The 16,779-nt window shown below is 41.8% G+C and overlaps 1 protein-coding gene across 1 annotated transcript in view; it reads left to right on the top strand.

Moving 5' to 3' along the window:
• The window catches only part of JADE2 (jade family PHD finger 2), a 136,227-nt gene that overhangs the window by 5,184 nt on the left and 114,264 nt on the right, over positions 1 to 16,779 (top strand). Inside the window, exon 2 of the mRNA XM_058736248.1 lies at positions 14,573 to 14,853. The gene's annotated coding sequence lies outside the window, so the exon portion shown is untranslated. The remainder of the gene's footprint in view (positions 1 to 14,572; positions 14,854 to 16,779) is intronic.

Below are 16,779 nucleotides of genomic sequence, written 5' to 3'. Positions count from 1 at the left end.
GAATTCACAATCCTGAGATCCAGAGTCCCATGCTCTACCGCCCCAGTCAGCCAGGCACCCCTTTTGGCTATGTTAGTCTATTGTTTTTTAATACAGATTTTAGCATTAGCTTGTCAATTTCTACAAAAACAGGCTGCTGGTTTGGGGGGTTATTTAAAAAGATTTTTTTAAGTTTATTTATTTATTTTGAGAGAGCAACAGTGAGCAGGGGAGGGGCAGAAAGAAAGAATCCTAAGCAGGTTCTGTGGTGTCAGTGCGGGGCTTGAACTCACAAACTGTGAGATCATGAACTGACCTGAAACCAAGAGCTGGACACAACAGACTGACCACCCAGGCACACCTAGGCTACTGGGTTTTTAATTGGGGTTGTACTGAATCTATACATCAATTTGGGGAAAATTAACATCTTAATATCAAATCTTACAATCTGTAAACAGGGTGTATCTCTGCATTTATTTAGGTATGTTTGTTGTTAGGTATTTTAAAACCTGATCAAACATTTGATTAATACATATAGTCACTACTTTATTTGTTCTTCATTCCTTCTCTATCTATACTTCCCATATGGTATCATTTTTCTTCTACCTGAAAAATTTGTTATTTCCTTTAGTACAGATCTGTTGGTGACAAACTCACTTTTTGTCAATCTGAAAATGACTTTATTTTGCCTTCTGTATTCCTTATATGGCTGCATAACAAGTTTCTCTGAAACTTAATAGCAAAAAAAATAAACATTTGTTATCTAACAATTTCTATAAATTCACAAGTAGCTTTAGCGGTGTGGTTCTGGCTCAGGGTCTCTGATGATGTTTCAGTACATTTGTTGGTGGGGGCTTCATTTATGTGAAGGCCTGTTTAGGGGCTAGAGGAGCCACCTCCAAGAATGCTGTTGGCCATAGATGTCGCTTCTCACTACATGGACCTACCTCTCTACAGGGCTGCTTGTGTGTCCTTCCTCACAGGGCAGGGGTCTTTCTTCAGAGTTTATGAACCAAGAAAAAGCAAGGCCAGAAGCCACAATATTCTTTATGACATAGACTCATAGGTCACCTACCATCACTTAGAACTTAACTCTGTTCACTAGATGTAAGTCACTAAGTATAGTACACAATTGAGGACAAAAGAATTAGGCTCCATCTTTTGAATGGAGGATCAAAGAATTTGTGAATGTATTTTAAGCCACTACACTTTCTTTTCTTTTTTCTTCTTTTTTTCCTCTTCTTTCTTCACCTTCTTCCTCTTCCTCCTTTTTCTGCTCCTCTTCTTTCCTTCTTCTCCTCAGATTATCTTCTAGAACCTTCCTCACCAATTCTTTTTATTGTGGCCCTGAAAACCTTAAGAGAATTCTAGAAGATACTCTAGAAAATGATCTAGAATGTTTCTTTTCAATTTCTTTTACCACTAATTTATTTCTTGTGTCCATACTGCATTGGTTACTAAGTCTAACATATTCTAAATATCTGAGTCTCTAGTGTTCCCCTGTTAAGTAAACTGTTGCTTTCCATTTTGAGGATGTATCCATTAATTTCCATTTTACTGAATGTCTTGTCTTTAACTGAGAGTAAATATTTAGTCTTATCAAATGCATTTTCAGTACTTATAAACACAGTCATATAATTTTATATTTAGAACTATTGATATGATTTATAATGACTCTTATTAGTGGATTTTCTAACATTAAACTTCATTTCCATTTCTAGAATAAACTCCATTTGTTCACAATATATTATTCTTCCAATATGCTTTTTTTAAATTTATTTTGAGAGAAAAAGAGAGCGTGAGAGTTGGGGAGGGGCAGAGAGTGAGGGAGAGGTTGAGAATCCCAAGCAGGCTCTGCACTGATAGTGCTGCCAATGCAGGGCTAGAACCCACTAACTGAGAGATCATGACCCCCCACTAAAACCAAGAGGCTGATGCTCAACTGACTGAGCTAACCAGGTGCCCTCTTCCCAAGTGCTTTTAGATTCTATTTACTAAAATTTTATTTAGGATTTTTGCACTGATATTTGAAAATGATACTGTCCTATTTTTTTCATTGTTATTATACTTTGGTTTTAGTGTACTTATATTTGCTTTATGAAAAGAAATTGTAGGGGCACCTGAGTGGTTCATTCGGTTAAGCGTCTGACTTTGGCTCAGGTCATGATCTCGCGGTTTGTGGGTTCGAGCCCCGCGTCGGGCTCTGTGCCGACAGCTCAGAGCCTGGAGCCTGCTTCCGATTCTGTGTCTCCCTCTCTCTCTGCCCTTCCCCTGCTCACACTCTGTCTCTGTCTCAAAAATAAATAAACATTTAAAAAAAAAAAAAAAAAGAAAAGAAATTGTAAGTTTTTATTCTTTTTCTCTTTTTTTTAAGTTTTTTTCTTTTAAGGGAGAGAGAATGAGAGGGGGAGGGGCAGAGAGAGAGAAGGAGAGAGAATCCAAAGCAGGCTCCACACTCCACACTGCCAAATTACTTTGAAAAAATTCTATATTGAAATTAATATTTATTATATTTTGTATAATACTACATCCGTATATATTTATCCATAATATTATTTTTATTCAAATTATTTTATGCACATTAGTCCCTTTTGGTTTTCTACTTTTAGCATTCTGATAAAATTGTACATTTCATACATGTTTTAAATTTATTTGCATAAAACTGTATAAGATATTCTCTTATGGTATTTTGTGTGCTTTTTTTAAATTTGTTTTTTACTTTCCAATGTTTGTGTGAATCTTTCCCTCCCCCTTGTAATTTTTTATTTTGGGTGTTTGTACATTCTCTCTCTCTCTTTTTTTTTTTTTTTTTTTGAGATTAGTTTGTGGCTTAACTAATTTATTGAATTTTTTCTTTTTTTATGTTAATTTATTTTTGAGAGAGAGAGAGTTGGAGGAGGGCAAAGAGAGGAGACAGAGGATCCAAAGTGGGCTCTGCACTGATAGCAGAGAGCCCAACATGGGGCTTGAACTCATGAAACATGAGATCATGACCTGAGCCAAAGTTTAATGCTTAACTGACTGAGCCACCCAGGTGCCCCGAATTTTTTTCTTTTTTTCAAGCTTTTATTTAAATTCCAGTTAGTTAACATGATTGAATTTTTTCTAAGAATAAGCTTATTTATTAATAAGTTCCACTATAGTTTTGTTATTTTAACTGATTAATTTCTGTATTTATATTTATTAAATTTTCCTTTTGCTTTCCTTTGGCTTATTTTAAAAATATTTTTCTAGTTTTTTAAGCCAGTTTAATCCATTTCTTTTTCTTTCATTTATGTTGATATAATTATTTAATGAAATGAATTTTTCTTTGAGTACTACTTTAACTGTACTCAGAGATCCTTCTATATGGTATGTTCATTATTGTTGTTTTCTAGAAATTATGCAATTTTGAATTTATATTTTCCCTTTGATTATAGAGTTATTTAATATAGACCCCCATATATATCCAAAGAGCACAATTTTTGTTTTCTGAACATGTTATAAATGTCAATGATTCTTGTGTCATTATTATAAAATGCTATCTGCATTATTTTTACTATGGTAATGAGGTCTGGTTTGTGGCCTAATATATAATCTTTTGTGTGTGTCTAAGTGTATGTGTATGAATATTCCAGAGCACTCGAAAACATAGTATGTTTTCTATTCTCAGAGGACAATGTTTGATCCCTATCAATAACATCTGCCTTGTTGATTGTGTTGCTTGGACTTCTAGATCATCATTTAATTGTGACCACTTGATCTGTTCTGGATTGGGAAAGGTAAATCAAAGTCTTTTAGGGGCACCTGTGTGGCTCAGTTTGTTAAGGGACTGACTCCTGATTTCAGGTCAGGCCATGATCTCATGGTTCCTAACGATCAAGCCCCAAGATGAACTTCCAGGCTAACAGCACAGAGCCTGCTTGGGATTCTCTCTCTTCCTCCCTCTCTCTCCCCTCCCTTGCTCTCTCTCTCTCTCTCAAAATAAATAAAATAAACTTTAAAGAAAAAATAAAGTTCTTCTGTTATTAGTGTGTCTCTGTCTAAATCTCCTTATATCTCTATAGTTTCTATTATATGAAAGTTCTTGCTATATTACTTAATGCATAAATATTCATAACTTAAATTTTTATAGTGAATTGTAGTCTTTAGCTACAAAGATTACTTCTCTTTATCTTGCTTAAAGCTTTTTGCCCTGAATTTTATGTTGTCAGATATTAAGATTTTTAATGTTTATAATTTTTTGGTATGCCTTTCTTTGCCCATCCATTTATTATTAGCCTTTCAGAATCATTTTATCTTAGATGTGTACAGTTTAGAGTTGGATCAAACTTTGAATTCTATTTTGAAAACTATTTTTAAAAAATGAGTTATGGGGTGGCTGGGTGGCTCAGTTGGTTAAGCGATTGACTCTTGATTTCGGCTCAGGTCATGATCTCACAGTTGGTGAGCTCGAGCCCCACATCAAGCTCTGTGCTGACAGTGCAGAGGCTGCTTGGAATCCTCTGTATCCCTCTCTCTGCTCCTAACCTGCTCATGTGCTCTCTCTCAAAAATAAATACATAAACGTTTAAAAAAATAAAATAAAAAATTAAAAGATGAATTAAACTCATTTATAGTTATTGAAATGACAGATATATTTGTTCTCAATTGTGTCATTATTTTATGTTGGTTTTCATAATGCATTTTTGTATTTCCCCTTTTCCTTAATGTAGTTTTGCTATTAAGAAGTTTTGTATTTTTATTCTAGAAGTTATCTATGTAAAATACCCTTCATCCATTTTCTTTTGGCACTGTATCTTTTGATTCCCTACCATGAGCAAAATAAAATTATCTTGTAATCCAATCCTTTCCCCCCCCCATCATATAATCATAGGATTATCAATTTTAGTGTTTGTATTAAATATGCTTAAGCTTCTACTTGATTTAGAAACTTTAAATACTATCCTATGAATCCATTGACTCGAGGCAATTCGTAAGCTCATTCTTATTCCTATCTTCTCTCCAGAAATTTCTACATTAAGGCATGTAACATTTGAATTCTGACCTGTCACCCTGATTTCTATATTTGTTTTACTCTTATGTCTATAGTTAGATGCATTCCATACTCAAGGAAGGTCCTTTTACCCTGATTTCATCAGGCTTGCCACGTGATGTTAAGATTGCTGTTTTATGGTTTTAGTGGGTTCTTCAGAAAGGGCTCATGAAAATAATATTCCCTGATTTCTTACATGTTTTAAAATGTTTTTCTCTAAACTTGGGGCACCTGGGTGGCTCAGTTGGTTAAGCATCTGATTCTTGATTTCAGTTCAGGTCATGATCTCACGGTTGAGCCCCTAGTCAGGCTCCAAGCTGGGTGTGGAGCCTGCTAAAGATTCTTTCTCCCTCTCTTTCTGCTCTTCCCCCCGGCTTGCTCTCTCTCTCTCTTTCAAAATAAAAAATATATAATTATTTTTAAAAATATCTGTAGGCTTTATACTTGAAGATCAGTTTGGTGGATAGAATTCTTGGCCCATACTTTTCTTCCTTTGAGTGTCTTGCTGGTGTTGTTCCACTGTTGCTGGTAACAGTTTTTACCCTAGAAATGTGGTGGAGGGGTGGAGAGGTGGGACCAAGGAAGCTCTCTCTGTTATCACAGTGATGGATCTCAAACATGACTTCTGTGAGAAGTCACCTCCTCTAGATTTCAGTTTGGTTGAGGAGAGCTTCTCTGTCCATTTGTCTCCCAGAATTTTTTACAGCCTTTGTTTCTAAGAGTACTTTTAAAAGTACCTCTCTCCCCCATAGTGCTTTCCAAGAGTTTCTATCATCCCCAGCAATCTTGTTTTGTTTAATTTAGGCCTTGTCCTTGTAGTTCCCTTTCAGAGTAGGATCCTCCCCTTCTGGAAGGGAATACTTGCTGGAGAAGCTCTATTTTCCCTCCTCACTCAAGAAGTTTGACCAGATATTCTGCTTTTTTTCATCTTTAGCAACATTTTTCTTTTTTTTGTAAGTAGGTTCCAACGAGGATCTTGAACTCCCGACCCTGGTACCAAGACCTGAGCTGAGATCAAGAGTCGGGTGCTTAACCCCAACTGAGCTACCCATGTGTCCCTGTCTTTGGCAACTCTTATCAACACTTTGGAGGTTGTATTTTTCTCCAGGTTTCACCAAATACATAGTTGGCAGATTTGTTATTATCCTTGTTGAAGGTGACAGTTCAAAGCCAAAACACTTCTGTGTTCCTTCTGAAATGGGACGTTCCCCTACTTTTAAGTTATGATAAAAAATTTTAGTCAATGCCAACATGACTTATCCTTTCAACTGAACTTCTGTGGATATCCAGGTTTGTTTGTGTTTCCTTCTGATAAACTTCTAGAAGTGAGGTTCCTGGTTCAAAAGAGCCTGCACAATTTTTTTTCTTATTTTTTTTTAATGTTTATTTTTGAGAGAGAATGACAGAGAGACAGAGTGCAAGGAGGGGAGGAGCAGAGACAGAGGGAGACACAGAATTTGAAGCAGGCTCCAGTCTCCCAAGTTGTCAGCATGAAGCTCAATGTGGGGCTTGAACTATGAGATCATGACCTGAGCCAAAGTCAGATGCCGAACCTACTGAGCCACCCAGGTGCCCCTTGAACACGCACTTTTAAAGCATTTACTGTATTTTGCCAAAGTACATAGTAGAAAGTTTGTGCCTAAACTTGTACCAGCCACGGGCTTCCTTCGTCTTTAAAGCCATTGCGTAGTTATTGCAATCACAGCTCTCACATTCTTGAATTTCCATACTCTCCTGAGCAAAATCTTTCTTCTTTTTGTGTAGCCTCCCACTTTATGACTGATGTGCTGAAAACCCCCAGCCTAGGGCCCCGGCACAGGAACAAATATCTGGAGAAACAGCAAGTTACTTACTATTAAGAACACTTTAAACTCTTCGATTCTGATTTTGGTCTTGAAGAGGGGGACCAATGCAACAGGTTAAAACACTCCTGGAAATGGCTCAAAAAGGCCTCCTGAGGGTGGTCAGATGAGAGCACTGAACTACAGACACCAGGGTTTTCTATTTCTTCCCACCACACGTAAGCTCAGCACGTAACCCAAGTTTACAGTGGTTCTGGAAGTGTCAAGGGGAAAAGCTTACTTATTTTCCCCTCTATACCTGAAAAAACTGTTTTAAAGTAGCCAAATGGACTGGAGAAGCAGTTTTACTCTTGCTTATCCTACCTTGGAAAACCTGAAAATGTAGGTGCATTTAAAATATCAAGTGGAGAGAGCTCTCAGAGCTCTTCAAGCTGGCTTCCCAGCATCTGCAGAAAAGAAGGTTTTACCAGCCCAAAAGCTGGGAAACATTAAAAGCTTTGAAACCTTATGATTCGAGGCTATTAAAGAAGTTTCTAAATTCTGAATATTCCTCTCCTATGGCCTCTCCAGTATCCTGACTCGCCAACAGCCCAGGGCTTCCACAAGAACAAATAATATGCAAAACTTTTTTTAGTCTACTTATGATAATTGCCTCAAATTAACATCACAAGGCAGTGGAAATTACATTCCCCAAAGGCTTCCTACTGCAGGAAGTTACTGTGCAAAGGTAACTGAGAGGTAGTAACATTAAAATCAGGTTAGCTTCTGTTGTGCAAAAGTTTGTCTGTTAATCCATTATTTATATTCATATAAGATGGTGTTTCTGTATCTAGATGCATGAATATTTTAATCTGTTGTAAGTGTAAGCTTAAGGTTTTTTTCTATTGAATTAGACTCGTCTCTCTGCCAGAGACCATAAAGTTGATGTTCTTAAAACAGCGATCTAGCGGCTGCTTTTACCTAACCAAATGAATTTTCAGCATTCAGATCACAGAAAGTTACAGTTCTTGCTATTTTGTACGCCTCAGGCCATACCAGGAGTTCAGTCTGAATGCCTCATTTCAAGCACACATTGATGAACTAGTGCTCACCAGGAAGGAGATGGAGGAGGGGAGCTGGAGACCAGGTGGCATATGGCAGCAGAGGACACAATTGTGAGGACTGCCTTCAGATCCTTGAAGGGCTATTTTGTAGAAGATAGCTCATTCTTTGCTTTTCAAGGCAGGCATAGGGCCAAAGATTGAGAGAGCTATATGAAGTCAGATTTCATCTTTAAATAGAAAAACTTTAAACAATTATAGTTGTCTGAAAAGTAGAAAATACTTGCTTGGGTTGAACTGAGCTCCCAGTTATCTCACATCTACAAAAAATTCATGATTGACCAAGATACATAATTAAGTATTTTACCATTAACAAAAAATATATGGCCACAGCTATTTGTTTTTAGAAAGCTTTGAAAATGCTTAAGCAAGGCGAACTCTTTTGTCATTCTCACTGCTAGTTTTGTAGAATAGGACCCTATAGCTAATAATCTTAATCCCAGACAAATTTCTGAAAACTGTTGCCTGCCTGGCTGCCCTTGACCTCTACTCACATAGGAATAATTAATAGCAAAACAAAAACGCTTTATGTTTTGTGTTCTTCCTCAGATTATAGCTGATTTTCTTTATATACATTTATGTATTTCCAAATTTTATGTTTTCATATTCCAGAGATGATTTTAGCTGCAGGAGGACTCGCATATCCTTAGTGTTACTTCTGTTAACCCCAAAGAACACTTTCCCCAGCACAAAAGGGAGAAAATGATTAGCTTCCTACCATTAGTCAGTGGTGGTGGAGACTCTCCCCATGGTTCAAGAAAAAAAATCCTCCTTTGAGAGAAACTCTTAAGTAAGCACACTACAGACAAGATTGGGCATCCGTGTAAGAATTTGCTTAAGAGACAGTTTTTGTTTTGGGGTTTTATTTTTAAGTCTCTACACCCAACATAGGACTTGAACTTACAATCCCAAGATCAAGATCGATGCTTTAGAGGCTGAGCCAGCCAGGCGCCGTAATAGCTAGTTTTTTAATAAAAAGGAAGAAGGATGAAGTGTGTGGTCCCACTCCTGAATTTAGATAAATTGAAGTCACTTCTCATCCTGCCCACCCCCTCTCTGGTGAGAAAATGCTGCGGGAGGGATGATGACCACCGCCAGGAGCCCTAGGCCCAGCTCCCAAGCCATGAGGGACAAATAGAGGGAGAAGTTCCAGGCTTTGGGCCCATGGGGGACCCAGCTGCCAGTCACAGGGCAAGAACTGCACTTCTTTAATATACTTCTTTAATATACTCACAGAGACTACGTTGGCACCATGCCATACACATCTTGACTGTGTAACAAATCACTGCTCAGCATCTGACCAGGTAGTTTTGTTAGTTTCTATACCTGTCTCCCGCACTGTGAATATTAATTGCGGACGAACTTTCTCATTCCGCTGTCTAGCCCTAGGCCTAGCCTGTGGGATAAGCAAAAGGAGAGGCCACATTTTAGAATGACAGATTTAGTGAAATAAAAGTACTGAACACCTGACTAAATTTGAATTTCAGATAAACAAATCATTTTTTTAGTGTAAGCATATCCCAAATGCATTTTCTGCTGGCCACCCCACCACATTTTCCCATCCATATTTAAGACTTTGAAAGAAAATAAATGAATGCATGGATGAATGAAGAGGAAGATCAACAGGACAGAAGAAATCACAGAGATGTAATTAATGAATACCTGACATGTTTTTGTCCATTGAAAATATTTTCTTTTGATTTTTCTTAAAAAAAATTTTTTTTAATGTTTTTATTTATTTTTGAGTCAGAGAGAGACAGAGCATGAGCAGGGGAGGGGCAGAGACTGAGGGAGACCCAGAATCCGAAGCAGGCTCCAAGCTCCAAGCTGTCAGCACAGAGCCCAACGCGGGGCTCGAACTCATGGAGTGCCCCGCTTTTGATTTCTCTCTTTTTTTAACGTTTATTTATTTTTGAGACAGAGAGAGACAGAGCATGAACGGGGGAGGGTCAGAGAGAGGGAGACACAGAATCCGAAACAGGCTCCAGGCTCTAGGCTCTGAGCTGTCAGCACAGAGCCCGACACAGGGCTTGAACTCACGGACCGCGAGATCATGACCTGAGCCGAAGTCGGCGGCTTAACCGACTGAGCCACCCAGGCGCCCCTTGATTTCTCTCTTAAAAACTTTTTATTTTTTGTGAAAATAATGTATACACACAAAAAGTCAAATAGGACTAAAAGGCGTATCGTGGAAAATAGCAGTTCCCCGGGGCGCCTGGGTGGCTGAGTCGGTTGGGCGGCCGACCTCGGCTCAGGTCATGATCCCGTGGTTCATGGGTTCAAGCCCTGCTTCAGGCTCTATACTGACAGCTCAGAGCCTGGAGCCTGCTTTGTGGATTCTGTCTCCCTCTCTCTCTGCCCCTGCCCAGCTTATACTCTCTCTCTCAAATAAATAAAGCATTAAAATTTGGGGGGGGGGGGGGGAAGAAGAAAATAGCAGTTCCCTGTCCCACATAAACCCAACCCCAGGCTGATACCCAGAGGTACCCAGTTAAATAAATAAATAATCTCTTTCAGCTGTTTCTGCCAGTTTTAACCACCTCCTCCATTTCTCTAAATAATATGCTTATAGTGTTATTTTGTTGATTTGTCAGTTTTAGACATTATCCATTTTCTTGCAATTATGGGAGATGAGGCTTTGCTTCTTTTATCCACTGCCACCTGCATCCTCCTTCCCTTTCCCCCAGCTTCTCAACGCTGTTTATTACAATCTCTGGTTAAATCAATAATCTGTGTTTACATTATTACTGTGGCTACGTAAATTTTCTTGGTCAGCATTTGTTTGCTTTCACAGTTTATGTGTCATGGGGTTTGTTTGTTTGTTTGTTTGTTATAGGTTGCAATAGCTCTGTGTTTTTTATTTACTCAGTTTTTTTATAAACATATTGCTAACTCTCATAACTGTCTAATAGCCCCTCAATATAATTTTCCACTTGGGCATACTGGTCAGGTAATCTGGCCATCTCTCACCTGAAGTCCTCTATCCTCTGGCTCAGAGGGGAGCTCTTGCCCCTGGGCCTTCTGCCTTACTGTCATCCAGGCTCTCCTTCAGCATCACTATGGGCATCCCTTTGCCCTTTCCTGGGCATGTCTTCCTCATTCTTGGACTATTCTTTTATTTGGGTAGAGATCTTCCTGAGAAAGGGAGTGTGAGAGGCACATTATTTGTGGTCTTTTGGGTCTGCAAACATCTCTTATTCTACCATTTCCCGTAATTAATGGTTTGGGTTTAGATGTCTAAGCTATAACTAATTCTCTTTCAGAGTTCTAAAGGCCTGACTCCATTATCTCCCAGCTTCCAGTGTTGCTGTTGAGTAGTCTGGTGCCATTCTGATCCTCAGTCCTCTCAGTTGACCTGTTTTTCCTCTCTGAGTCCTTTCAGGGTCTTTTCTTTATTATCCCTGGTGTTCTGACATTTCATGGATAATGAACCTTGAAGTAGAAACCTTATTTTCTCTCCCTGAGGATTTTATAGCATTTTTAAAGCTTTCTTCTCCCTGAACTTAGGCATTCTTCCTCTCCTCCCCTTCCCCACATACCTGTCTCTCTTGTCTGAAGCTTTCCTTAAATGTCTGAGGATCTCAGCTATCTGATAATATCTCAGAATTATGCTTTGATCAGCATGCTTAGATGGAACTTGTCAAACAGCAAACTTCCCTGTAGAGGTAGTTGGTCATGAGCTGGCTCTTCCATTGCAGGTTTGTATCCATATCATGTCTGTATCTGTAGGTGTTTCCCTTGAGTTTGCTCAGCTTCTATAGAAGAGGGTTCTTTAGTCTCCATCCTGGGAGTAAGTTCTGTGTCTGGCTGCATGAGGAAAAGGGGCTGGGATTTTACCTTTCGGTATCTAGACTTCGGCTGTTGTCTGTATTCTCTGCACTTTATTCACATCCTCCACACTGCCTGATGTGCTGATCCAAATTCCCCAGTGAGCACCACAGGTGCCCTACAGGAATGGGCAAGGTGTACAACCCCTTTGCCCCTGGGGACTGTGCTCTCACACAGCCTCCACTAGCCCTCCCATTTGCAGCTCTGTCCTCCTTGTCCCCGACAGCTAAACAGCTAGGCCTGCCTCTCCCCTCAGAGCCCCTTTGCAGGAATCAGGCCTTCAACCTCCCCCGGGCTGCCAGGCTGCTGTGTGACTCACCACTCCTTCCTGTGCTTCCCACCTTCCAAAAATGTGCTTCCATCCTTTGTCTGCTGCTGTCTCCCCGCCTGTTCTCATAGACCTTGTGGATTTGTAACTCTTTTTACTCCTTTATAGTTGTTTTTAGTAGAGTTTTGGGAGGGAGCAGATGGAGATTCATGAGAGGCTCTTCTGCCACATTTACCCAGAAGTTCTTTTAGGGTTCATTTTCACTCTGAAAGCTCTTGAGGGGAACAATTTCCAGACCCCGTTCTGAAAGAATGCCTGCTGTCAGTCAACACAATCACTTTTTATTTTATTTGGGGGTAGGCATTTCTTTATGGGAAAGGATTTCAAAGTCCAAACACACACATTGTTTAATCGTTTTAGTAAAACACTCTTGACCTTTTGAACAAGATCCAAATGCGGTCCTCTGCTTTTGTCTGGGACTGGGGGACAAAAAAGCATGAGAGGCATTTTGAAACATAGCCCTGGCCCCAGTGCTTACCAGACCTGCTCTGTCTCCGACTTGAGTAAAAGCAAGGAGAATGCTGAAATGCCATGTCCTTGGAATCAATCACAAGCCCCACCTCTCCTGCTATCCTGTGTTTACACATTACTACTTATTGGGTTGTATCTGCTGGCTGATCTCCTTTCATCTGCAGGCCACACAAAACTCTCTTCACTTAAAATTGCACACAAGGTACTTGAATCAAGAGAGGCATTTTAGCAATAATTCCTCATTCCTTTTATTGGAGGACTCAGCGTCTTAAGGAGGGTTCACTGTTGTTTCAGTGTGTTCTGCTGTGCCCAGCTGACACCTAAAGTCCAGATAAGCAAAGGAGAGAAAGCAGGGCCAGGAGACTGACTCAGGGAGAGGTGGCTGTATAGGGTGGGGCATGGGGTAGGCAGGAAAATGAGTGGACCAGGATGGAGAGGGCCTTGAACACCACACTAAGAATTTTGTGCTTTCCTGCAGGCAGCATGATCTACTCAAGGATTTTTAGCAGGAGAATGACATAAGATAAACTATGCTTTAAGAAAATCAAACTGATAGCTGTGGTTGAGAGGGTTGAGAACAGAGAGATGCTGGAGTCTAGGCAGGCAGTTAGACTTAATCCTGGCTTCATAGATCACTGGAAGAGCTGTTTAAAACATCCTGATCCGGGGGCGCCTGGGTGGCGCAGTCGGTTGAGCGTCCGACTTCAGCCAGGTCACGATCTCGCGGTCCGTGAGTTCGAGCCCCGCGTCAGGCTCTGGGCTGATGGCTCGGAGCCTGGAGCCTGTTTCCGATTCTGTGTCTCCCTCTCTCTCTCTGCCCCTCCCCCGTTCATGCTCTGTCTCTCTCTATCCAAAAAAAAAATAAAATAAAATAAAAAATAAAACATCCTGATCCTGGCCTCTACCTTGAGAGATTTGACTTCAGGTGGTCTGGGCCAAAGGAGGGAGGCAACCAAGAATCTGTGTTCTTTTTTTTTTTTTTTTTATGTTTATAATTTTTGAGAGAGAGAGCAAGTGGTGGAGGGGCAGAGAGAGAGACAGAGACACAGATTCTGAAGCAAACCCAGGCTCTGGGCTGTCAGCACAGAACCAGGCACAGGGCTCGAATTCATGAGCTGTGAGATCATTGACCTGAGCTGAAGTCAGACACTTAACCAACTGAGCCACCCAGGGTCCCCAAGAATCTGTGTTCTTAAAACATTCCCCAGGTGCAGCACTGAGCTGGAAAGCTATTGTGACAAACCAATAAAGGGGACCAGGCCTCAAACTTTTGAGGCAGAGGAGGAAAGAGATTACAGGGAGGCTGCCACCTGGAGAAGGGAAGGAGGAGAGGGAGAGGGAAGGAGTCCCACCGGATCCTTGCCTATTTCAGGGCCTCAGGGGAGGAAGATATGAGGAAGACCATTACTCTGAGCTTGGAGAGCCAAGTGGAAGCTGGTGCCTTCCCACAGGAAAGCTAGGAGAAAGTCAGATTTGGAAGAAGATGGTGACAGGGGACGTTCTGTGTACTAAAGGAGTCTGGGAGTCATGAAGTGCATAGAGTTGAAGAAAGGAGACTACAGTTCACTTCCCACTGGTCACCCAAGTACGTGGACACCCCAACATTCCTCTTCTGCAGGAGTCAGAAAGTGTGGTGGTTCAGAAATTGGGCTCTGGAATCCAGCAGCCCTGTCCCTGTGACTGTGGGAGCCACTGCCTCCTCACCTGCAGAAAGCCAGTGATGGTAGAGTTGACTCCAGTATGGCTATTGGGATGACTTAATGATATGCTGCCTGTGAAGGCTGGGCACAGAGCCTGGCACACAGGGAACCCTCCATAAATGGTAGCAGTGAGTAATACTAAAACATGTGAGCTCACTTCTCAAGCCAGGGAGTCGTAAAGTATTTCATTCAGTGTCTCTCACTTCTGCAGCTGGCGAGCCATAAAATATTTCATTCAGTGTTAGGGGACAAGTCCACAGGAAGGCATGAAACCTTTCATTTGTTGCTACCCGCTCCAGGTGGCTTTCTCTGGGTGTGTTTTTGGTGACTCTTTTGCCTTTTATTTCTAGGACTCCTAAAGAAATGACAGTCCCTTGGCACTGATTTAATTGGAGAGGAGCTCAGATACGGGAGATTATAATTATGACGCCTGAAATGTCAAGCTCTTCAAAAGTCTGCCATTGCCCTCACTCTCACCCTGAACAGCTCTGGGAACCCAAACCATGCAGTCCCCCAGAGCAAGCCCTGGATCTCTCAGCCAGGCCTCACCTGGGAAATCTGAGTGACGTTGACACGCAGGCAGCAGGAAGACTCACAGTGAACTGAGAAGCCTGTGCTGAGCTCAGAAGAGGTGAGTTGATGATCTGCTATTTATAGCCCCACTAAGAGGCTCTGGCCGCCAGCTCCGTGTGAGGCTGCTGGAAATGATGCCTTCACAGAGCTGAGAGCACAAAATGCAATTGGTGATTCATGGGCAGCAGCCACTTGAAATCCAAACATTCCTGTGCCCCAGCCCCACTGGCCTTTCAGATGCCCCCTTTGGAAGCATATGGAACAGATTTGCTAGCCTATGACCTTCTTGTCTGCTTGCGTTTGGGCAGACAGTGAGGATGGACAGATTCTGCTCCAAAAAGGGGCATGAGAAAGGAAGCAGCACTCCTCGGAAAAACACCAAGAGCCTGAGCCCGCCCCTCCCAGAGGCCTTGGCCAGAACCCAGGTCAGGCTGAGTAAGAGCCAAGCCCTGGGCTCAGGAGGCCACCCTTGGTGCTGGGCCCCAGAGGGACCCAGGGTCAGAGAGAAAGGACAGTTCCTGCTGCTGCCCTCTGTCTTCAGGGACAACACTTGTAATAGAGCAGCTTCCTGATGATGCTTGTTCTGTTGAACAAGCAAAAAATGTACAATGAGGAAATCCTGGTAGCTTTTTCATTTTTCCCCCAATTTCCTAGCCCAGCACCTGTCATCTGAAATAGCTGTTGTTTATTTTCTTTTGGTAACATCTTGGCTTTCAGACCAAAGTCTACTTGGAGGCCCTGCAACACAACTCACCCTATGCGAGGAACGTGCTGAGGGTCTCTTAGCTTCCTGCAACCAAGACCAGATTGAAAGGACCAAACCAGGATAATGAGGCCATAAACCAACCAGGCTCTGGAGCCACATTGTCTGAGCTCAAATTCCATCTCCATAATTGCCAGCTACTGGGCCTCCATCACATTCCTCCCTAAGACTCAGTTTTCTTGCTGGTAAAAAGGGATGATAACAGAAACTGCCTCACTGGATTGTCTTATAGACAAAAGGAAGAAACGTATGTAAAGGGGTCAAGCCTGGTGCCTGGCATATGGAAGTCTCCATTAGTGGAAGCTGCCGCTATCATGGCCACTGCTGTGATTGTTTTTGCTATGATGTCTTGGCCCCTATCCTGACATCATGCCTATGGCAGTCAGGCTCCTCATGGAGGTGGTGCCCTTGGGTCTCAACAGGAACCCTCTATCCAATATGAATATACCACTCACCAGGCTGTTGAGCAAGATGGACTCCACCACTGAGTAGTTCAGCCCTTTGTGTTGCCTGCCCCTGCCCTTGCCTAGGAATCAGGTGCCTATCCCTCGGGCTTGGACCTTACCCAGCCTTGACCACCCCACTCTTCTGCCCTTCTGCATCCTGGGTGGCTGTTGGGGCCGTCCCGTGGAGGACTTCACCGGAGGGTCCCAGGTGCTAACTTGAGATCTGTAGCCAGCAGGTTGCCCACCTCACCTACCAGCTGGACATGTATTACAAACTGCTGATTCATGAAGGCTCATGTGGCCTTGGTTGTTTGTACATTCTCTCATCTCCAGCTGTCGGCCAAAACATAATTGTAGCTGTCACTTTGGCAGTGAGATGCTGCGATGTGTCCTAATACAACTGCCTCTGCTCCACAGCAGTGAGCTTTTAGGAGGTGGGAGGAATCTGCAGCTGCTCCTGTGGAGAGAGCTATTCTGAAAAGTGGTCTGTGTGATGTTCACCCAGGTGCAGCCATGAAGGTAGTGTGAGCACCAGAGTAAGGCCCTGCATTTAAACAGGCACTGGCGTGCTTTCATCTGCAGCTATAGTAATGCAATTCTGATGACATCAATTAATAAGAGAGACACTGCCATTGAAATGAGGCATTTTGAGCATCTGTAAGAGCTTGGAAAACACTGTTAGATGTATATGCAAATTGGACTCCAGTGTTCATGGGATGAATGAATGGTTAAAACACTGAGGTCCAGGGGTGCCTGGGTGGCTTAGTCAGTTAAG

The sequence above is a fragment of the Neofelis nebulosa genome, chromosome 1 (genome assembly GCF_028018385.1).
Source record: "Neofelis nebulosa isolate mNeoNeb1 chromosome 1, mNeoNeb1.pri, whole genome shotgun sequence".
In the NCBI taxonomy this organism is placed as follows: Eukaryota; Metazoa; Chordata; class Mammalia; order Carnivora; family Felidae; genus Neofelis; species Neofelis nebulosa.
The sequence above is the reverse complement of the archived record's forward strand: the minus strand, read 5'-3'. Positions and strand labels throughout refer to the sequence as shown.